Genomic DNA, 24,035 nt, shown 5'->3' with positions numbered 1-24,035 from the left:
TCGGGGACACCTGTCGCCTGGTGCAAATGGTTCAAATGGCTCTGAGCACTATGGGACTCAACTGCTGAGGTCATTAGTCCCCTAGAACTTAGAACTAGTTAAACCAAACTAACCTAAGGACATCACAAACATCCATGCCCGAGGCAGGATTCGAACCTGCGACCGTAGCGGTCTTGCGGTTCCAGACTGCAGCGCCTTTAACCGCACGGCCACTTAGGCCGGCTCGCCTGGTGCAAGTCTTTTGACGCCACTTTGGCGACTTGCGTGTCGATGAGGATGAGATGAGATGATGATGATAGAGAGAACACAACACCCTGAGCGGAGAAAATCTCCGACCCAGCGGGGAATCGAACCCGGGGCTCTTGGCATGACAGTCCGTCGCGGTGACCACTCAGCTATCGGGGCGGACGCTAGAGAGGTGATACTGTGTTAACACCACATTGTTTTGGCAAAAGAAGCAAATTTTAACATAGCAACAAGGGAAATGTGTAGGTTTTATCAGAATTCGCCACTCATGACGCTTCTCTGAGAGTTATAAATGGTTAACAACCCACACTAAATCGCTGCATTTTCAGCGGAATTCCTTTTAGACACTAATCAAAGCAGAGGACACAGATCTTCTTGAATGGTCACCATGCGAGTATGAACGTAGAGAGGCTCCACTTAATATTTGTCGGAAAATGTGAGCGTAGACTTCACTTAAACGGCACTTGCCCTCAAGCACTGGGCATTTCCCCTGTTGCACCTGCCCATAACCCTCACCACTTCCGCTATCTCCACGCGTGCCCTGCTCACTGCGCATCTATTGGCCACAGCATTCTGCACGGACTACAGATTGGCCACCAGAGTGCATTAGCACTGTTCGTATTTAGTGTTGTTACCAGACCTCGTAATGTACATAAGAACATGAAAACTTCAGATGGTGTGTACTCATGTGAAAGAGCATTATCATCTATATCTACATCTACATTATACTCAGCAAGCCACCTAATGGTGTGTGGCGGAGGGTACTTTCGGTACCACTCTCTGATCCCTCCAACCCTTGCTAACAGTGCATGGGAGAAATGATTGTCGGTTAGCCTCTGTATTGGCTCTAACTTCTCCAATTTTCTCCTCGTGTTCAATATGCGACATGTATTTGGGCGGAAGTAATGCGTTATCCAGCTCCTCCTGAAAAGTGTTCTCCCGAAATTTCAATAGTAAATCTCTCCATGATGCACAACGCCTCTCTTGTAAAGTCTGCCACAGGAGTTTGTTTAGCATCTCTGTAACGCTCTCTCACCAGCTAAACGATCCTGTGACGAAACGCGCCGCTCTTCGTTGGATCTTCTGTATCTCCTCTATCAGTCTTACTTGATAGGGATCCCAGACGATGAACAATACTGAAGGATCGAGCGAACAAGCGCCTTATATGTCACTTCTTTCGTGGATAAGTTACATTTCCTTAAGATTCTTCCTGCGAATCTGAGTCTGGTATCTGCTTTTCCCACTATGTGTTTGATGTGGTCATTCCACTTAAGGTCGCTCTGGATAGTTACGCCTAGATATTTTACGGCAGACACTGTCTCCAGCTGTTTTCCTGAATAGTATAGCTGTACAGTAGTGGATTTCTTTTCCTATGAATGCGCAATATGTTACATTTATTTACGTTCGGGGTCAACTGCCAGAGCCTGCACCATTCATCAATTATCGGAACGTCGTCCTTAAAATTGTTTCTTTCTTCTGGCGTTGCTGCTTTGGCACAGACGACTGCATCATCTACGAATAGCCTTAAAGAACATACTACGCTTTCTACTAGATAATATATACACAGGATGGTCCATTGATAGTGACCGGGCAAAATATCTCACGAAATAAGCATCAAACGAAAAAACTACAAAGAAGGAAACTCGTCTACATTGAAGGGGGAAACCAGATGCCGCTATGGTTGGCCCGCTAGATCGCGCTGCCATAGGTCAAACGGATATCAACTGGGTTTTTTTAAATAGGAACCCCAATTTTTATTACATATTCGTGTAGTACGTAAAGAAATATGAATGTTTTAGTTGGACCACTTTTTTCGCTTTGTGATAGATGTCGCTGTAATAATCATAAACATATAAGTAAGTGGTATCACGTAACATTCCGCCAGTGCGGACAGCATTTGCTTCGTGATACATTACCCGTGTTAAAATGGACCGTTTACCAATTGCGGAAAAGGTCGATATCGTGTTGATGTATGGCTATTGTGATCAAAATGCCCAACGGGCGTCTGCTATGTATGCTGCTCGGTATCCTGGACGACATCACCCAAGTGTCCGGACCGTTCGCCGGATAGTTACGTTATTTAAGGAAACAGGAAGTGTTCAGCCACATGTGAAACGTCAACCACTACCTGCAACAAATGATGATGCTCAAGTAGGTGTTTTAGCTGCTGTCGCTGCTAATCCGCACGTCAGTAGCAGACAAATTGCCCCCGGGCCATATTTCTATGCATCAGGAATTGCATGGCGACGACTCTGAACGTCGTGTACAGTTCTGTTACTGGGCGCAAGAGAAATTACGGGACGATGACAGATTTTTTGCAGGCGTTCTATTTAGCGACGAAGCGTCATTCACCGACAGCAGTAGCGTAAACCGGCATTATATGCACTATTGGGCAACGGAAAATCCACGATGGCTGCGACAAGTGGAACATCAGCGACCTTGGCGGGTTAATATATGGTGCGGCATTATGGCAGGAAGGATAATTGGCCCCCATTTTATCGATGGCAATCTAAATGGTGCAATGTACGCTGATTTCCTACGTAATGTTCTACCGATGTTACTACAAGATGTTTCACTGCAGGACAGAATGGCGATGTACTTCGAACATGATGGATGTCTGGCACATAGCTCGCTTGCGGTTTAAGCGGTATTGAATAGGATATTTCATGACAGATGGATTGGTCGTCGAAGCACGTTCACCGGATCTGACGTCCCCGGATTTCTTTCTGTGGGGAAAGTTGCAGGATATTTGCTATCGTGATTCACCGACAACACCTGACAACATGCGTCAGCGCATTGTCAATGCATGTGCGAACATTACGGAAGGCGAACTACTCACTGTTGAGAGGAATGTCGTTACACGTATTGCCAAATGCATTGAGGTTGACGGACATCATTTTGAGCATTTATTGCATGAATGTGGTATTTACAGGTAATCACGATGAAACAGCATGCGTTCTCAGAAATGATAAGTTCACAAAGGTACATGTATCACATTGGAACAACCGAAATAAAAGTTCAAACGTACCTACGTTCCGTATTTTAATTTAAGAAACATACCTGTTACCAACAGTTCGTCTAAAATTGTGAGCCATATGTTAGTGACTATTACAGCGCCATCTATCACAAAGCGAAAAAAGTGGTCCAACTAAAACATTCATATTTCTTACTACATGAATATGTAATAAATATGGGGGTTCCTATTTAAAAAACGCAGTTGATATCCGTTTGACCTATGGCACCGCCATCTAGCGGGCCAACCATAGCGCCATTCGATTTCTCCCTTCAAGCTAGACAAGTTTCGTTCTTTGTAGTTTTTTCGTTTGACGCTTATTTCGTGAGATATTTGGCCCGGTCACGATCAATGGACCATCCTGTATATTTAGTAAAAAGAAACGAGTATATCACACTTCCCTGTGGTACTCCGGATATTTGTTCCGTTAAGAGCGACGTGTTGAATTCTGTCTGCAAGAAAGTCTTGAATCCAATCGCAAGTCTACTTCGTAAGCTCGTATTTTTTTCATTTTACGGCAATGCGGTACGGTGTCAAATACCTTACTGAAGTCAAGGAACACGGATTCAACCTGAGCGCCGTTGTCAACTGCGCTGTGGATCTCAAACCTAACAGAGTTTGAGTGAGGCCTCATTTTGACAATCTGTGGGGCCAGCTGGTCGACTCGTCCTATAATCAGATATGTGGGGCACTTAGATGCGACAGAGGCCCAATGATGGGCTTCATGGGAACGTGAGGGCAAGCCTGGTAGCCTCAACAAATGAAGATTGCTGTATTTTGCACTGAGCACATCACAAATCCTTCACATCTGCACCAGCCATCCAGGAACAAATAATTGACTTACTGCAGCATTCTGTATCACGCCACACCATTGGCTGCAGGCTATCAGCAGCTGGACTAGGGAATTATTGTGTTGACACAACAACAAAAATGACTATATTTAGTGTGGTGCGGTGTCCAGGCAGCATAGAGCGATTATTCTCATTTTTCTGTTGCCTTGGAGAGGCACAGTGGTGTCAGACCTGGCACCATGGTTTGGGGGTGTGACTCTGGGTCACAGCTGGCAGCCGCGGGGGGTAGCATCGCAGTCTGAGGTGCCTTGCCACGGTTCGCACAGCTCACCCCTTCGGAGGTCGGAGTCCTCCCTCGGGCATGGGTGTGTGTATTGTCTGTAGCGTAAGTTAGTTTAAGTTACATTAAGTACACTACTGGCTATTAAAATTGCTACACCAAGAGGAAATGCAGATGATAAACGGGTATTCATTGAACAAATATATTATACTAGAACTGACATGTGATTACATTTTCACGCAATTGGGGTGCATATATCCTGGGAAATCAGTACCACCTCTGGCCGTAATAACGGCCTTGATACGCCTCGGCATTGAGTCAAACAGGGCTTGGATGGCGTGTACAGGTACAGCTGCTCATGCAGCTTCAACACGATACCACAGTTCATCAAGAGTAGTGACTGGCGTATTGTGACGAGCCAGTTGCTCGGCCACCATTGACCAGGCGTTTTCAATTGGTGAGAGATCTGGAGAATGTGCTGGCCAGGGTAGCAGTCGAACATTTTATGTATCCAGAAAGGCCCGTACAGGACCTGCAACATGCGGTCGTGAATTATCCTGCTGAAATGTGGGGTTTCGGAGGGATCGAATGAACAGTAGAGCCACGCGTCGTAACACATCTGAAATGTAACGTCCACTGTTCAAAGTGCCGTCATTGCGAACAAGAGGTGACCGAGTCGTGTAACCAATGGCACCCCATACCATCACGCGGGGTGATACGCTAGTATGGCGATGACGAATACACGCTTCCAATGTGCGTTCACCGCGATGTCGCCAAAGACGGATGCGACCATCATGATGCTGTAAACAGAACCTGGATTCATCCGAAAAAATGACGTTTTGCCATTCGTGCACCCAGGTTCGTCGTCGAGTATACCATCGCAGGCGCTCCTGTCTGTGATGCAGCGTCAAGGGCAACCGCAGCCATGGTCTCCGAGCTGACAGTCCATGCTGCTGCAAACGTCGTCGAACTGTTCGTGCAGATGGTTGTTGTCTTGCAAACGTCCCCATCTGTTGACTCAGGGATCGAGACGTGGCTGCACGATCCGTTACAGCCATGCGGATAAGATGCCTGTCATGTCGACTGCTAGTGATACGAGGCCGTTGGGATCCAGCACGGCGTTCCGTATTATCCTCCTGAACCCACCGATTCCATATTCTGCTAACAGTCATTGGATCTCGACCGACGCGAGCAGCAATGTCCCGATACGATAAACCGCAATCGCGATAGGCTACAATCCGACCTTTATCAAAGTCGGAAACGTGATGGTAGGCATTTCTCCTCCTTACACGAGGCATCACAACAACGTTTCACCAGCAACGCCGGTCAACTGCTATCTGTGTATGAGAAATTGGTTGGAAACTTTCCTCATGTCAGCACGTTGTAGGTGTCGCTACCGGCGCCAACCTTGTGTGAATGCTCTGATAAGCTAATCATTTGCATATCACAGCATCTTCTTCCTGTCTGTTAAATTTCGCGTCTGTAGCACGTCATCTTCGTGGTGTAGCAATTTTAATGGCCAGTAGTGTTGAATGCAAGCCTAGGGGCCGATAACCTCAGCAGTTTGGTCCCATAGGAACTTACCACCACCATGACTGGTAGTGACTGAGCTAAATGGTATGTCATCAACATCCTGCTTCCCCATATCTTAGCTTTCAATGGACGGTGCAGGTGTACAACAGGACAATGTGTTTACGCACATAGCATGCGTCCCTACGAGCTATTTCCATGTCTAAATTTTAAGTACCTGGGAGTGACACTATCGTCCAGTGGTAAGAGTACAGATGATATAAACAATAAAATTGACCAGGGCAAGCGAGCCATAAAACAACTAAATGGTATTCTCTGGAACAAAAACATAATGCACAGAACAAAACATACCATCTACCACAGTCGAGGGGCATGAAAGGAAGCAGTGGTTGGGAAGGGAGTGAGACAGGGTTCAGCCTATCCCCGATGTTATTCAATTTGTATATTGAGCAAGCAGTAAAGGAAACAAAAGAAAAATTTGGAGTAGGTATTAAAATCCATGGAGAAGAAATAAAAACTTTGAGGTTTACCGATGACATTGTAATTCTGTCAGAGACAGCAAAGGACTTGGAAGAGCAGTTGAACGGAATGGACAGCGTCTTGAAAGGAGGATATAAGATGAACATCAACGAAAGCTAAACCGGGGTAATGGAGTGTAGTCGAATTAAGTCGGGTGATGCCGAGGGAATTAGATTAGGAAATGAGACACTTAAAGTAGTAAAGGAGTTTTGCTATTTGGGGAGCAAAGTAACTGATGATGGTCGAAGTAGAGAAGATATAAAATGTAGACTGGGAATGGCAAGGAAAGTGTTTCTGAAGAAGATAAATTTGTTAACATCGAGTATATATTTAAGTGCCAGGAAGTCATTCCTGAAAGTATTTGTATGGAGTATAGCCATGTATAGAAGTGAAACATGGACGATAAATAGTTTGGACAAGAAGAGAATAGAAGTTTTCGAAATGTGGTGCTACAGAAGAATGCTGAAGATTAGATGGGTAGATCACATAGCTAATGAGGAGGTATTGAATAGAATTGGGGAGAAGAGGAGTTTGTGGCACAACTTGACAAGAAGAAGGGATCAGTTGGTAGGACATGTTCTGAGGCATCAGGGGATTACAAATTTAGCATTGGAGGGCAGCATGGAGGGTAAAAATCGTAGAGTGAGACCAAGAGATGAATACACTAAGCAGATTCGGAAGGATGTAGGTTGCAGTAAGTACTGGGAGATGAAGAAGCTTGCACAGGATAGGGTAGCATGGAGAGCTGCATCAAACCAGTCTCAGGACTGAAGACCACAACAACAACAGCAACAGATGCTGTTAACATTGTACATCTTTACTCTTCATATCTACGTATTCGCAGCCCTATGCCACTAGAGGGATCGGAATTGTGGCGTGTAACATGGCGGTCTGTAACGTAACTACTGTATGTCGGTACGTGAGAAGCAGCGCACCCCCTAACGGGTTTCGAATACGAAGAGTTCTTCCATACGTGGAGCACTCTCTTCTTCAACATGCCAACGCCAGAACACAAACGAGCGCTGTGACATTTGCAACAATCCGATTCCTTGGGTCCATTGTCGTTGATCATCATCCATACAGTACCGACTTGCCCGAATCCGATTTTCATCTTTTCCCAGAACATATAGAGCACCTGCGAGGACTTCACTTTGACAGTGTTGAAGTGGTGCAAGCAGAGGTGAAGTTGTGGCTCCGTCAACAGTCAAATATTACACAGTTACGGTCCCAACAAACTAGTCTCTCGTTGGGAGAACTATATCTGTTAACAGGGTAACTATGTCGAGAAATAAATATGTAGGAATGAAGACTAAAGACGTAGATTGTCAATATCCCTTGTTTCGTTTACGAAGTTATAAGAATTTTCACGTTAAGAAATTTGGTATCATAATTTTTCAGTACGCCTTTGTATCTTTAAAACCATTGCTCTGTGTAATGTCTCAAAATTTCATTCAGCCTCGATTGCGTAAAAAGTTCAAGGCAGTCGCCGAGGCATGAATTTCTTTTTTAAGAATCTTCCGCCATTTGACTGTTACCTGTTCATTTATTTTACACAGCCATGATTTCGGTTTTATAGCCGTTCTCAAGTGCGTGTTGAACTGAAAGCTAACAAAGCACCGTACAGGGCACGAACAAGAAGTCGTTACGTATTTCAAAACTTACTTACATGTTAAAATATATCTGACCTGTCTGTGACATGTCATCATCGTAAATACGTATTTCGGATCCTATACACCAGTTGTTGTATTACAGGATATGAGTATATGTCGAATATATGCCGTATTAAGTTTCATTGGTATGTACTCGTATCCTGTAATACGACAACTGGTCTTAAGGACGACATGTCACATACAGGTAAGATATGGCTCTGAGCACTATGGGACTTAACATCTGTGGTCATCAGTCCCCTAGAACTTAGAACTACTAAAACCTAACTAACCTAAGGACATCACACACATCCATTCCCGAGGCGGGGTTCGAACCTGCGACCGTAGCAGTCGCGCGGTTCCGGACTGAGCGCCTAGAACCGCTAGACCACCACGGCCGGCCACAGGTAAGATATATTTTAATGTGTAATGTTTTCAAATACATAACGACTTCTTGTTCCTATGCTCTGTACTGTTATGACATGTACACTATTAATTTTCAGTTCAACATGGAAGCTATAAAGCGGAAATCATGATTGCGTAAAATAAATTAACTGTGAAATGGCAGAAATTCAAAAAAATGGTTCAAATGGCTCTGAGCACTATGGGACTCAACATCTGTGCTCATCAGTCCCCTAGAACTTAGAACTACTTAAACCTAACCAACCTAAGGACATCACACACACCCATGCCCGAGACAGGATTCGAACCTGCGACCGTAGCGGTCACGCGGTTCCAGACTGACACGCCTAGAACCGCACGGCCACACCGGCCGGCAGGGCAGAAACTCATTTCAAAGAATTCTAGGTGAGTGTGGTCTCCCACGCAGGAAAGATTATCAAATGTTTTGTTCAATTTTTTTTTCCTTAAATGTCACTCTAGGTACTAGGAACAAGAAAAACAGCATCCTATCTGCAGATATACCATTAGACTGTCTTTTATCTCCTACTGAATCATATGCCGTGGCACTTTTTCCTGTGCTTCGATAAGTGTCTGTTATCAGTCGAATTGAAGATTTATCAACAGGTAGGCAGTTTGCTACGCGAACCCGTCCGCTGCACCGAATATTGGCGGTAAGAGTTTTGTTACATTTGCATTCGTTTTAACATCTTTGTTGAATTTTGGCTCATGCCACCTGAAAACAGTACAGTAATGTAAACTTGTGTTTTAGGAAATTTAAGAACAGTAGGCTGCTTTTGACACGCGCAACATTGGTGTGCTTCAGAGAATTGCAACGCCGTTTTCGGGATAAGGAACTACGCATCAAAAGCAGTGCTGAGACCGGAGAATACAGCATCTCAGCCGTACGTAATCAGAGGTGATTCTGGATTGGGAAACGACTAACAGCCGGTCGTGAAATACGGATAAGGTAAAACTAACAAGAACTTTTTATGTATTTTTCATGATGAATGGGCCTGTAGTGAACTATGTCTTGAAAGGACATTTTAAATAAGGTTACTGTTTAACTGCTCAAAACATTTATTGAATATTACGACAGCTGTTACGAAAGATTTCCATTTCAAGTACGTCTACGTAGTTCTGATGTATATTTCACCTAAAATTATCGATTTCACATCGATTTTGTGCTGTTTTTCTCTAGTGTGGCGTAATATTTTGAGATGACACTGTAGATATTTCCTGTCATTTTTGACAGGATACTTCCTGTAAGCCTTTTGACAGTAAATATCTACAATATTATATCAAAATATTACACCATTACACCGCACTGTAATATTTTGATATAATATATTTCCTGTCATTTTTTGACAGGATATTTCCTGTAACTTTTTGACAGGAAATATCTGCAATATTATACATCAAACTATTATGCCACACTGTATAAAACTGCGCTAAATCGACTTGAAATCGATATTTCAGAGCTTCACTTGAAATATAACGAGAACAGTAACCAGATACGGTCACATCAGATGTTAGATATGCGTCAGGACAAAGAAGACGTACTTGAAAATGGAAATTTTCCCAAACAGCTGTCATAAGCCGCTGTTTAAAGCAGTGATACTGGAATCTTACTTACTTTTTGTATGCTTTCAAATGTATTTGTATTGCGTATGTAGAAATGATTCAGATTGCCGAGTTAGGAAGTGAAAATGTTTCACTACCGAGCTGTTATCGAACATTGCAGAATAACTCCAAGGAATACATCTACACCTCCCTCGATCAGTTATTTCTCTACCGTTCCAATCTGTAACAGCGCAAGAGAGAAACTAACACTCAAATCTTTCCGTGTGAGATCTGATTTCTCTTTCTTTATCATAATGGTCGTTTCTGCTTATGTAGGTGGGCGCCAACAAAATATTTTCGCACTCGGAGGAGAAAGTTGGTGACTGAAATTTGACGAGAAGATTCCGCCGCAACAAACGCCTTTGTTTTAATGACTGGCACCCCAGTTCGCGTATCGTATCTGTGGTAGTCTCTCCGCTATTTTGCTATGATACAAAACGAGCTGCCCTTCTTTCAACTTTTTCGATGTCCTCCGTGAATGCTATCTGATGCGGATCCCGCGTCGCACAGCAATACTCCAGAATAGGGCGGACAAGCGTGGTGTAAGCAGTCTCTTTAGTAGACCTGTTGCACTTTCTAAGTGTTCCGCCAATAAATCGCAGTCTTTGGTTTGCTTTCCCCATAACATTACCTATGGGATCGTTCTAATTTAAGTGATTCATAATCATAATCCCTAAGAATTTAGTTGAGTTTGCAGCCTTTAGATTCTTGTAACAGATATTTAGCGGGTCCCTTTTTGGTACTCACGTGGATGGCTTCACAATTCTCATTATTTACAGTCCATTACCAATTTTCGCTACCATACAGGCATTACGTTTAAATTATTTTGCAATTGGTTTTGATGCTATGATGAATTTATGTTATGATAAAAGGCAGCAGCATCTACAAAGAAATATAAGAGGGCTGTTTTGATTGTCACCTACATCGTTTGTCTGGATCAGGAACAGCGGAGGGCCTGTAGAACTTTCTTGGGGAATGTCATATAGTACGTCTGTTTTACTCGATGATCTTCCGGCAGTTACTACGTACCCTGACTTTCTGACAGGAAATCACAAATCTAGTCGAACAATTGAGACAACATATGTATATGAAGGTGGTATCTGTTCTCTCGGACATGTCTGAAAGAACAATAAACATCTTCATATACACTCCTGGAAATTGAAATAAGAACACCGTGAATTCATTGTCCCAGGAAGGGGAAACTTTATTGACACATTCCTGGGGTCAGATACATCACATGATCACACTGACAGAACCACAGGCACATAGACACAGGCAACAGAGCATGCACAATGTCGGCACTAGTACAGTGTATATCCACCTTTCGCAGCAATGCAGGCCGCTATTCTCCCATGGAGACGATCGTAGAGATGCTGGATGTAGTCCTGTGGAACGGCTTGCCATGCCATTTCCACCTGGCGCCTCAGTTGGACCAGCGTTCGTGCTGGACGTGCAGACCGCGTGAGACGACGCTTCATCCAGTCCCAAACATGCTCAATGGGGGACAGATCCGGAGATCTTGCTGGCCAGGGTAGTTGACTTACACCTTCTAGAGCACGTTGGGTGGCACGGGATACATGCGGACGTGCATTGTCCTGTTGGAACAGCAAGTTCCCTTGCCGGTCTAGGAATGGTAGAACGATGGGTTCGATGACGGTTTGGATGTACCGTGCACTATTCAGTGTCCCCTCGACGATCACCAGTGGTGTACGGCCAGTGTAGGAGATCGCTCCCCACACCATGATGCCGGGAGTTGGCCCTGTGTGCCTCGGTCGTATGCAGTCCTGATTGTGGCGCTCACCTGCACGGCGCCAAACACGCATACGACCATCATTGGCACCAAGGCAGAAGCGACTGTCATCGCTGAAGACGACACGTCTCCATTCGTCCCTCCATTCACGCCTGTCGCGACACCACTGGAGGCGGGCTGCACGATGTTGGGGCGTGAGCGGAAGACGGCCTAACGGTGTGCGGGACCGTAGCCCAGCTTCATGGAGACGGTTGCGAATGGTTCTCGCCGATACCCCAGGAGCAACAGTGTCCCTAATTTGCTGGGAAGTGGCGGTGCGGTCCCCTACGGCACTGCGTAGGATCCTACGGTCTTGGCGTGCATCCGTGCGTCGCTGCGGTCCGGTCCCAGGTCGACGGGCACGTGCACCTTCCGCCGACCACTGGCGACAACATCGATGTACTGTGGAGACCTCACGCCCCACGTGTTGAGCAATTCGGCGGTACGTCCACCCGGCCTCCCGCATGCCCACTATACGCCCTCGCTCAAAGTCCGTCAACTGCACATACGGTTCACGTCCACGCTGTCGCGGCATGCTACCAGTGTTAAAGACTGCGATGGAGCTCCGTATGCCACGGCAAACTGGCTGACACTGACGGCGGTGGTGCACAAATGCTGCGCAGCTAGCGCCATTCGACGGCCAACACCGCGGTTCCTGGTGTGTCCGCTGTGCCGTGCGTGTGATCATTGCTTGTACAGCCCTCTCGCAGTGTCCGGAGCAAGTATGGTGGGTCTGACACACCGGTGTCAATGTGTTCTTTTTTCCATTTCCAGGAGTGTAGATAAGGCTTGCCGGCCAATGATCTTCTTCAGTGCGGATGCACTCAGATTGCCCGAACTCCTTACGGAAATCGGTAGGCTGACTGCTGCGAGTAATGTGTATAGTGGGCACAGACACTACAAGTGTAGCGTGTGGACAGTAAGTTGGAAGTGTGGGTCTTACGGGGAGCGTGCCAGACATAAGTCCCTGCAGTGTCACTATCCTCTGTATCCTCGGTGGCTCAGTCAGATAGTACGTCTGCCATACAAGCACGAGGTGTCGGGTTCGAGTCCCGGTCGGAACACACATTTTCAACTGTCCCCGTTGATACGAGGGTGAGTCAAATGAAAACCTTAAATATTTTTTTAAATATTATTTATTGTGCAGAAATGGTACAAAGCTGTATCACTTTTCAACATAATCTCCCCCACGCTCAGTGCAAGTCCTCCAGCGCTTACAAAGCGCATAAATTCCTTTAGAAAAAAATTCTTTTGGTAGTCGGTGTAACCACTCATGCACCGCGTGGCGTACCTCTTCATCAGAACGAAACTTCTTTCCTCCCATTGCGTCTTTGTGTGGTCCAAACATATGGAAATCACTTGGGGCAAGGTCTGGTGAGTATGGTGGATGAGGAAGACACTCAAAATGCAGGTCTGTGATTGTTGCAACTGTTGTGCGGGCAGTGTGGGGCCTTGCATGGTCATGTTGCAAAAGGACGCCTGCTGACAGCAATCCACGTCGCTTTGATTTGATTGCAGCCTACAGATGATTTTTTTAGGAGTTCTGTGTATGATGCACTGGTGACAGTGGTCCCTCTAGGCATGTAATGCTCCAAACCGACGCCTTTTTCGTCCCAAAAGAGAGTCAGCATAACCTTCCCTGCTGATGGTTCTGTTCGAAACTTATTTGGTTTTGGTGATGAGGAATGACGCCATTCCTTGCTCGCTCTCTTCGTTTCCGGTTGGTGGAAGTGAACCCAGCTTTCGTCCCCAGTAACGATTTTTGCAAGGAAGTCATCACCTTCTCGTTCAAAGTGCCGAAGAATTTCTTCACAAGCATCAACACTTCGTTCTCTCATTTCAGGAGTCAGCTGCCGTGGCACCCATCTTGTACACACTTAGTGAAACTGAAGCACATTATGCACAATGTGGTGTGCTGACCCATGACTAATCTGTAAACATGGTGCAATGTCATTCAGTGGTTTTCCTTCACTATGGCTTCAACTGCTACAATGTTCTGTGGAGCCACAACTCGTTGTGCCTGACCTGGACGAGGAGCATCTTCCACTGAAGTCGCACCATTTGCGAACTTCCTACTCCATTCGTAGACTTGCTGCTGTGACAAACACGCATCACTGTACTGAAGCTTCATTTGGCGATGAATTTCAATAGGTTTCACAACTTTACTACGCAAAAACCGAAAACAGAAGGCTGTTCTTCCGTGTTGCAAGTCGCAAGTGGGCCGGCCATCTTTATACGGATACTGCGACGGTATGTGTGCATCTGCACTACGCTGCCACCTACAGGTCATTCTGCGCGCTGTTTGTAGCACGTTTACCAACTTACAGGAAAACGGCGCGAAATTTCGATTTGTTATTACAAATTTATGACTTTCATTTGACTCACCCTCGTATTTATCAGCGCCTATAAGCAGCTGAAGGTCTGGATTTCATTGTAATTTCAAATTTCAATTGAGGCGACAGACTGTAGGCTTGCAATTTGATTGGAAGTCGCTTGTGAGGAATCGTATCAAAAGCCTTGTGGAACTCTAAAAACATGGAATCCACTATCGCTGGCACTAACTCTAAATGCGAGCCAGTTTCTGTATTAAAGATCAGTGATTATTTGAAATTCAAACTAGAAGCAGACACAAGGATAGATGTGCAGGCAATAGGAGTATGTCGAGCCATGACATAAGATACGTAAGATTCCAGTAGGTCTTGTGAGCTATTAAACAAATTTCTAGTACTGTGCAAGACTAGTACCAAAACGTTTCTGCTATGAACTGAATATCTGTTAGCAGTAAGCAAAACTCGGTCCGAAAGATTTCTAACATTAAACAAGACTGAGACGTAAAGGTTTCTGCTACAAAACCAAACATCTGCTACTACTAAACAAGTCTCAGACCAGACAGTTACAAATCTGGCGGTCCACATTGATCATAAAATGTCTTCAGTGACAGACGAACACAGTAAAACTTCTTGGGGTGATGAGCTAGAGCATGATTTAGAAAAGCTGAGAACTAATTGGGAACATTATGGCTGAAATGATAAAGGATCATTGCAGTGGACGCATAAGAAAGATTGGCGATATCGTAGCAGCAGGCAGAGACAGATACAGGTGCCGTCTGCAGAAATTAATTCATCTCTAGAAGACCAGTTAATTAAGGTGCAGTTGCAGTTTGTGACATAGCATGAATGTCTGGAAGCTAAGTGTACTGAAGGGCTGAATGACTTTAAGCAAAATACGGAGCAGTGTGTCAGCATGTCGGAGTCTTAGTAATGTACTGGTGAGAGTGTAGCTGAGGAAAATATTCGAGTTAAATTTTAGAATTTTTAGAAATTTGACCCATTGAGATCAATTCACCCTGTAGATTTTTTAGAAAATTTTACATCCATTTAATCAAGTTACTGGAACGAAAGGGAAAAGATATCCTTCATCAAGAGTCATCTGAGTGGCGAGCCATTAGAATGGAGGCCACAGCTGCAGAGGCATCTCAGACAATAAAAGAGTTTGAAGCAAAATTTCTCTTGAAGTACTGGTCAAAAAATTGCGAAGCGGTTGTACTGAGGTAAATTACAACTGCAGGGAAGCCAATGGCACTATTTACGGTAAGGGGGCACAATTAGTTTCTATAATATTTCAGAATCACATGGAAAAGGATAACATAAAATGTGTTCAGGTTTCTGTGTACATTCTCGACTGTAACATTGCAAGAATTAACAAGTTCATGCAGTGTGCACTGTTATAAAATATATTCAGCTTGGGCTATATTCGTTACTTTGAGAAAAGTATTAATCACCTGTGGCATAAACCCACAGGATTCGCCCCATGTGGCCTATGTTAAAAGAAAATCCACATAATTTTGTTACTGAGGAGGTACAGTTTTCATTGACTAGGGCAGTGGCTTTGGAGCAAAACAAGGAGTCTACGGAAAAGATAAGAAAGTAAGTGGGAGAGAGGATAAGGAGACACGACAAGAAGGTCAAGCCTATCGGCTTCGATGTAGGAGATTTAGTTTTGATAAAGACTAAAGAGGAATCTAAGTGAATAAATACTGAGGTGAAGAACTTTTTGGTGGTTTATCATGGTTTGTTGAAGGTGGTAGGTAAACCTTATGACAATACCTATAGGCTGGAATTTTCCAAACCAGAGAAACACCTTGGACTCAAAGCCGGAGCCTTATGGATAGAGAGAGATGAAATTCCTAGAGAACATACCACTCTATCATGTTTTAATGAGTAGGGGTTCTCGAGTTGAAAGTGGATTTCCTTACGTTTTCTGATCTGCAGACATTTTCCTTTTACTGTCCTATCATGATCTACTATCTCATTGATTTGTGAGTGTGCATTAGTATGAGTCAATAAGATGTAAGTTCAAGGAAAGGAAATATTTTTAGTATGATTCCTTACATTTCTGCATTCTTATGTCACTCATTTCTATGATTCCGTTGTGTAATAACGTTTTTTGCTGTTTGTATTTGAAAGTCTTTTTTTTTTTTGAGAGGATGCTATTTTTCTAGAGAAGTATAATACGTTGGCTGTCATACGCTTAAGTCATCATTACTTGCAATTTAAAAGGCTGGCCACCTTGAGGTGTTGCGGCACTTCTTAAGGTCAGTTTGCAGCTCTTCCTTCTTTATTTTATTAAAAATGGAAGATAAATTTTAGTAATTTATTTCCAAGACGGCTATCTGATAAAAATGTGATATAAATGTGAAGTAATATCTGTGCCTCCTTCAAGATTATTCTTTGTTTGTTATATTACAAAGTTCTTTTCTTCTCATGGTCTGGAAGTTATTTTTCACTAGCAGTTCAATTGAAATTCAGGTACTTCTGTTGTATCTGGACTGAGGGAGAAATGTGAAAATAATGATTATAGGAATATTAGTTGGTTTTGACTAAGAGATTTATATGGAATCAGTGTCTTTTAGTAATGCATTTTCACATATGGAACATTATATTTTACCAGCTGAAGATTTACGGGTAAGTGAACACTTTACCAACCGATTGCAATTCCCGACGTTGACGGCAAGAGTTTTGTTAGATTTCTATTTTTTAATCTCCTTGTGGCAAACGGTGAATTGTTATCCCAACATTATTAGATGTAAAAGCGAGCTTTCGCAGCTGAAGCAGGAATTGGGCAAATTATCTTAACAGAAAAAGCGTGTTTTATTCTGATAACTGAAAAAAAGATTTTCTAGGTCATGGATGAGCTTACTATATGCACTGCATGTAACAGAAAATTCGACACAGAATAAGAAAATCAAATACCGAAATTGTAAAAATTTTCGTTGATGGTTAGCAAGGTACTTACCAAACAAACAACTATAACTGCCGCTTTGTACTGGGCTTCTTCCGTGCTAAGAGACTACAAGTTATATATTTTCTTCTTCGATCTGCGGAAGTTCTCCAAATTTAAATTCAAGAATAGTTCCATTTGGGTTCTCCAGTACTGCGAACTAGTCTGATAAATTATAACGAACAGCATTCACTGCACTCAACTAACAGTTTGTATCTATGCCAGATACTGTACCTTTTAAACCACTGCACTGCACAGTATCTTCAAATTTTACTGCCCCTTGAGTGTGAAAACAGTTGGGAAGTACAACGAAACATTTTGTGACGTCTTCCACAATCTTGGGGGGAAAAACGTCGATAGTAGTGTATCGATGGCGGCTTTAATACGCACCTCAAGTGGCTGCCATTAGTCGGCACAGCAGTCATTTGTAGTGGCATCAAATTACAAACTGCAAGATGGTAGGTGGCAGGAAATTCAATAATCCCAGGTGGTGCTGATGGGAAATTTAAAAATACAAGATGATGGGGGCTGGAAACTCAAAAAAGCAAACTGGTGGGAAATTAAAATAAAATTCAGAAAAAATTAAAAAAAGATGGTTTAACTAGCTCAGTTGTGGTTTACAGCTATATCCCTCCCCTTCATCCTGACCCTCTCCTCCACTCCCCATGCCTTCCCTCCCCTCTCATCCAAGTGGCCTACATTTTACCCAGCATTAAAACGAAGCAGCTAATCACAGCCTAGTATCTTAATGAACATTAAAATAAAACAGCCAATTACAATGTAGCCCCTGTGTAGCCACCTTGACCATGCTCAAGAGTATCTAAACGAACTACATTTTTGGGCAATTTTCAAAAGCATTTATCCAAAAAATTACTTAAAGTTTAAACTGGCCAACAAAAGCACTGCCACGGTAAACTCAAGTCAGGTGAAAACATGGCATCCTGGGCTCTCAACCAACCAGTGTCGATATCACCACTGGCCACCCTCTCACTCACTACTGCAGCCATGTACGATACAACACACCTGATGTGGCTATGTGTGGTACATCACAGTCGCTTTGAATCTGTCACTCTCGTTCTTTCCACCAATTCTTTCATTATTTTCTTTTCCTCATCCCAACTTAACTCATTCCTAACTAGGAAAAATAGTTTCTCCTCCACAAAACATAAAGCTCTCTCACCCTTCATAATTTCATAAGCAGTGAATTCCATTACATCATAAGATATTCTATTTATTACATCCTCCTTGTTCTCCAGAATGTTTCTCCATGAGCTACGATTGTTGCTGCAGTATGAGAAGAATTTTCCTCATGTAATGTGCCAGATGATAAGGTGATGTGCATATCACTGGTACTCCCTGATTAGCAATACCAAACTTCCATATTTACATGCAAATTGTGATCTGTTATGTAAATATATGGCTTTAGATCTCCCAAATTTTACAAAAATATCTTAACAAAATATATCACTGGTACTCCCTGATTAGCAATACCAAACTTCCATATTTACATGCAAATTGTGATCTGTTATGTAAATATATGGCTTTAGATCTCCCAAATTTTACAAAAATATCTTAACAAAATATTCTAGGTTACCCAAGATTGTTTTGCCAGGTGACTTCTCCACCGGATAAAGCTTTATAAATCTAGAAAGCATCTCCAGCACTAGAAAACTATAGGCAGAACCTCCCTTCTTCTTCGGAAAAGGGCCATAGAAATCCATTGTTGACAATGCTATCAAGCAATTTGGTTTGGGAAGACTGTGCGTTTGGTTGATAATTTAGGTTCACTGCCATTATAACATGTTACCAAAAATTAGACGCTCTCTTAACTTCTGTACATGCGTTTAAACACCTTCACATCCAAAACTCCAGTGAAAATACTCGATTATTTCAACTATGTTCTCATTGGGCCAATACACTTTCGATTCTTCTGATTTATCATTAGTTTGTCTGAACAATACTTCACCAGACAAATACCTCATTCAACAAGTTACATTGTTCTTCCCAAGATTCAGTACTAATTAACCGATCACCATCATTGAATAACAGCATATTTTGTAACAATCCCCATTAACCAAAAAAGCTGTATACTTAAGATACTCTTCGACAAGTGAAACTTGCCAGTAAACACCATCAAATTAGGACTGGTCATATAATTCATCTTGAAACACTTTTGCAGTATTACCTCCAAATTTTCTGGATGGACAGTCTCTCTCCTCACTATTGCATTAACTTATTATCACTATCTTTCACGCCAAAGTCCCGTTTTATTATCTTCCATACCTCATCCTGATATAACTTCTTAGATTTTTCCAGATAACTTTAATATTCTTTTCTCCCTGGACCCCCTTTATATAAAACAGTTCCTGTTGGCCGTCTGGATAAAGTAGCTGATACCTTTATCTATGTAATTTTAATATATTTGATTTCAAAGTGAAACTGTTGCAAAAATAGCATCCACCTTGAAACTTCCTGGCAGATTAAAACTGTCCACTGGACCGATACTCGAACTCGGGACCTTTGCCTTTCGCGGGCAGGTGATCTACCATCTGAGTTACCCAAGCACGACTCACGACCCGTCCTCACAGCTTCAATTCTGCTAGTACTTCGTCTCCTACCTTGCAAAGTGGAAAAATCCACCAGGCTGCGGCTAAGCCATGTCTCCGCAATATCCTTTCTTCCAAGAGTGCTAGTTCTGCAAGGTTCGCAGGAGAGTTTCTGTAGAGGTTTGGAAAGGTAGAAGACGAAGGACTGGCAGAATTGAAGCCGTGAGGACGGGTCGTGAGTCGTGCTTCGGTAGCTCAGATGGTAGAGCACTTGCTGGCAAAAGGCAAAGGTCCCGAGTTCGAGAATCGGTCCGGCACACAGTTTTAATCTGCCAGGAAGTTTCATATCAGCGCACACTCCGCTGCAGAGTGATAATCTCATTCTGTAAACATCCACCTTGTTAGTTGTAAAAGCATCAGTCTACACATCTTGAGAAATACAAGAGTTCAGTGGTCATTGTATACGACTGTTTTATTTCCCCATATGTAATCTCTGAATTTTAGGAACCCCCAGACTATAGCAAACACATCTCGCTTACTCATACTGCATTCTTTTTCACAACTACCTAATGATCTGCTTGGAATAGCTATAGTTGTATGACCTTCCTTTCCCCCACCTTTAAAATTTTGTAACAATATCACTCCAATACCTAACCCACTTCAGCCAGTTTGTAAACAAACTGCCTGAGGTCAGGATGGTGTAACATCACCTCCTCCGTCAAAGCCTTCTTAAGATGGTCAAAGGTCTCTTCACTCTCATTTGTGGAAGTAGAAACAGTCTTAAGACCTAAGAACTTATTCAAACGTGGCTTGCTGAAGACTTATCTAGACACAAAATTTCTATAAAAATGACAGAAACCTAGAAATGACTTCACTTGCTTCTGACATTTTGGAGATTGCTCCCTTTTCCGGGCTATCTTTTCACAATCAAATCTAATACCGGTAGTGGACACGATTCCAGCTCAAAATTTTATCTCTTTTCTCACAAATTTCCACTTTTTAAGCCTAAGGTGATGCCCCATTTTCTTGAACAAGTTACAACGTTCTTCCCGAGATTCAGTGGTAACTAACAGGCCATCCACATATACAGACCTTTTGGAACTCAGATCTGTTGCCTCTGGTGCTAAGACTTGGTCTAGTGGTCGAATAAACACTGACACACTAATATGCAAACCAAACTGCATATCAGTGTAATGTTAACACTTCCCATTAACCAAATAGACTGTAATACGTTAGGTACCCTTTAACAAGTGTCACTTGCCAGTAAACACTGTCAAGTCAAGACTGGTCACATAATTTGTCTTGTAATACTCTTGCAATATTATCTCCGTATTTTCTGGGTCGACAATCTCTCTCCTCAACAGTGTATTCAACATTCTAGCATATATGACAACCCTCACACAACGTTTTTTTTACCTTCAGTGATCAAAGAAATTTTGTGTTTGCTCTTCCTCCTTCCTATAGCTCCACATTCCACCATTATTTCAATTTATTTGTACACTGCTTATCTTAGCTCAAATGACACGGAAAAAATTTATTATATAAGGCTCATGTGGTTTTAGATCCAGTTAACACTCAAAGTTCTTAACTTTATCTGGTCTGTCAGAGAATACTTCTGTATTTACCCATAAAACTTCTCTCTTTCTATTTCTAATCCAATCCTTCAGCTTTAATCATTTACTTCTTCAATTTTTCTATAAACTCACTCTCATCTTTATCGCAACCATAGTCAACGTTCAGCTCTAACTCCCCAAAATCAGTTCCTATTGGCAGCATCTTTAGTTACCGATGTCCTATTTAATTTTTATTATTTACTACTAAGTCAATGAAACTGACACATTTAACACCTCATACTGAAAGATAACAAAATTCTCCTCACAATTAATCTTTGCTTCACGCTCTGTTAACCAGTCCATACTCCAAATTATATCTATACTCAGACAGGAACTACAAACAAACTGTGTGCCAAAATTATGCCTCCAGTATCAAATCCCATAATTATTTTACATTTAACAGCTTTACTTAATTTAACTGCAGGACCCATTGTTGTTAGTCCTCTTACTGTCACATCTGTTATGTGATTATATCCTTTCATATCATTAAAAAAGCTCTCAAGAACAGTGGTAACTTTACTACCAGTGTCCAAAAGGGTTTTCTCTTCTGTGGATGCCATTTATCACAGGAGGTTGTCCAGTCCCAGTATCACATTTCATTTTCGATTTATACTTTCTTCTGGCTTTTTTTTTAATTACACATAAACTTATTTCCTCCTCACTACAAGTCTGCAACCCTCTATTTTTGCTAATAATGAAAGCCCTAACTTCCTCCCCAACGCCTACATCTATTCCAGAGTTGAAAGAATCTGTGGTAGCCTTTTCTCAATAATCTGAGAAACCAGTCTTTATCCTTCCTGCACACTCTTGTTTAAAAGAAATGTTTCCCCTTGTGTCCTTTCATTTTCCTCTTCATTACTACTACTGTCACCAATATCTTCCTCATCACTGTTATCACTTTTATTTTGCAGTGCATCCTTTCCTTCCTACCATATCATTGCTGCTCTTCAAATTCTTTAACCCCTTTATATAGGTGGGAAAACATTTTCATACATGACACCACTGATTTCACTTCACTTCTGCAGTTAATCTGAAGCACCATCTCCTCAGTCACCAGGTTCCAACTGCCACACATTCTGTCACCATAATTAGTATTACTGTCATTATAAATTACCACATTCCCTGTTTCACTACAGCAAAAAGATACATTTGTAAGCCCAAAAGTTTCACCCATCCCTGCACGGGCCCTCACTGTCGCTGGAGTCCAATTTTGGAGTCTTCCAGTCTATAATGTCCTCTGTTATCACTACTAACACTCATCCAACCTCTCCTCCTCTACCACTCAAATGTATTTGGGTCACCCTGTTTGTTTGCTCTATCTTCTCATGATACCATACACAGTGTCTGTCTTCATGAAGTGAACAATTTGTTTGCCACTTGTCTACATCCTTCACTCTATTAAGAAAATGTTTAAAATTGTTATTGTGTCCTGTTAAACCACATCTCCTTTTAGGAGGCAACTTTCCTATTAGTACCACTATAGTGTCCATCTCACTCCATGGGCTATTGAAGGATGCTGTAGCTCCAACTCTCACACTACTCTTCCATGTGCTCCCTGTTTCATTATACAACCAAACCTTCTTAAAGGCTTCTAGAACAGCACTTTGTTTTTCTTTGCATCAGTATTCTTCTATAAATGGCGACACAAATCCTCAAAAGTCTCATATGTACCTTGTGAATCTGCTCACCAGTCCAAACTCTTTCCGTTTGAGCAAGCACCTGCCCTGCTCAGTTTATCTGTCTCAATGCGATCTGCAATAAACTAACTTCTTGATTTAAAAAAGATACACGTTGCACATTCTCATTAGGATGAAACATTATATTTTTAAAACTACCACCATATCTTATGTGCACTACAACCATTGATGATGTAAAATTTTTTACCTGGACTGTCTTTTTTAGATTTACTTCTCTATTCTCAGCTCCAGAAGTTGTAATTTCTTCCATTTCTGTCTTAGTCTTTTTGCTATTCTCCTGTAAAATTTGAGCTCAATAGCCTTTCACTTGAGTCTTTCCTTGTTTACACTTATTAGCATGAGCTTCAATGTTTTTATTCAAGCATTGTACTCTACCCTTTACGACATTCTCAAATTTCTCGTATTTTTTATTTGTTTAAAACTCTGCCTCTTTAAAAGTCTCTATAAGGGTTTTCATCTCTTTACCAATTAGCTTTTGTAAGTTACTAATAGCTGCTATCTTTCCACTCATTTCTTTCTCCCCATCTTCTTCTGCTCTTCTTCCTTATTCTTCTACCCTTCTATTTTCGCTAACAGAAATGAAAACATACTGTGTACTCCTTCCTTCTCATCTACCTCTCTTGTAACATCTGGCACCAATTTAAACACTGGCTCTTTTTCTACATTTTTCATAACAGGTTCTGTTTCTTCATCCTCCATCAATTCACTTCTCCATGTCTGAAAGGTATCTACCCAGTACTATGCTCTAATCGTCATGTTGTAGATTCAATAACAACAAAACAAAGCACAACAAAATGCACCACTCACTTACTGCTGAACCTCAATCCAAAAACTAACAGTTTTCGTCAAGGCAGCATCAAAACAGTACCGTCCTTTCACTACGTGGTCATAATAAGAGAAGAAAACGGTTCTAAGAAACGTACACTGCGTAATTTTGACCATGAACTTATATGATAACTTAATTTGAAAAATTGTGATTATTTAAATTTTGATTATTTAGACTCAAAAGGACGCACTTTACTTCCAAAGTGAATAAGAGAAACCACGTCCACATTAGATAACG

The 24,035-nt window shown here is 42.3% G+C and overlaps 1 protein-coding gene across 2 annotated transcripts in view; it reads left to right on the top strand.

Annotated features, from left to right (window-relative positions):
- The first annotated feature begins 9,039 nt into the window (after positions 1-9,039).
- Positions 9,040-24,035, top strand: part of LOC126210469 (uncharacterized) — a 68,481-nt gene continuing 53,485 nt past the window's right edge. The window contains exons 1-2 of one of the 2 annotated variants that reach the window (XM_049939705.1): positions 9,040-9,098; positions 9,197-9,394. The gene's annotated coding sequence lies outside the window, so the exon portion shown is untranslated. The remainder of the gene's footprint in view (positions 9,099-9,196; positions 9,395-24,035) is intronic. The other variant, XM_049939706.1, reaches the window with a different exon arrangement.

The sequence above is a fragment of the Schistocerca nitens genome, chromosome 10 (genome assembly GCF_023898315.1).
Source record: "Schistocerca nitens isolate TAMUIC-IGC-003100 chromosome 10, iqSchNite1.1, whole genome shotgun sequence".
Classification (NCBI taxonomy): domain Eukaryota; kingdom Metazoa; phylum Arthropoda; class Insecta; order Orthoptera; family Acrididae; genus Schistocerca; species Schistocerca nitens.
The sequence above is the reverse complement of the archived record's forward strand: the minus strand, read 5'-3'. Positions and strand labels throughout refer to the sequence as shown.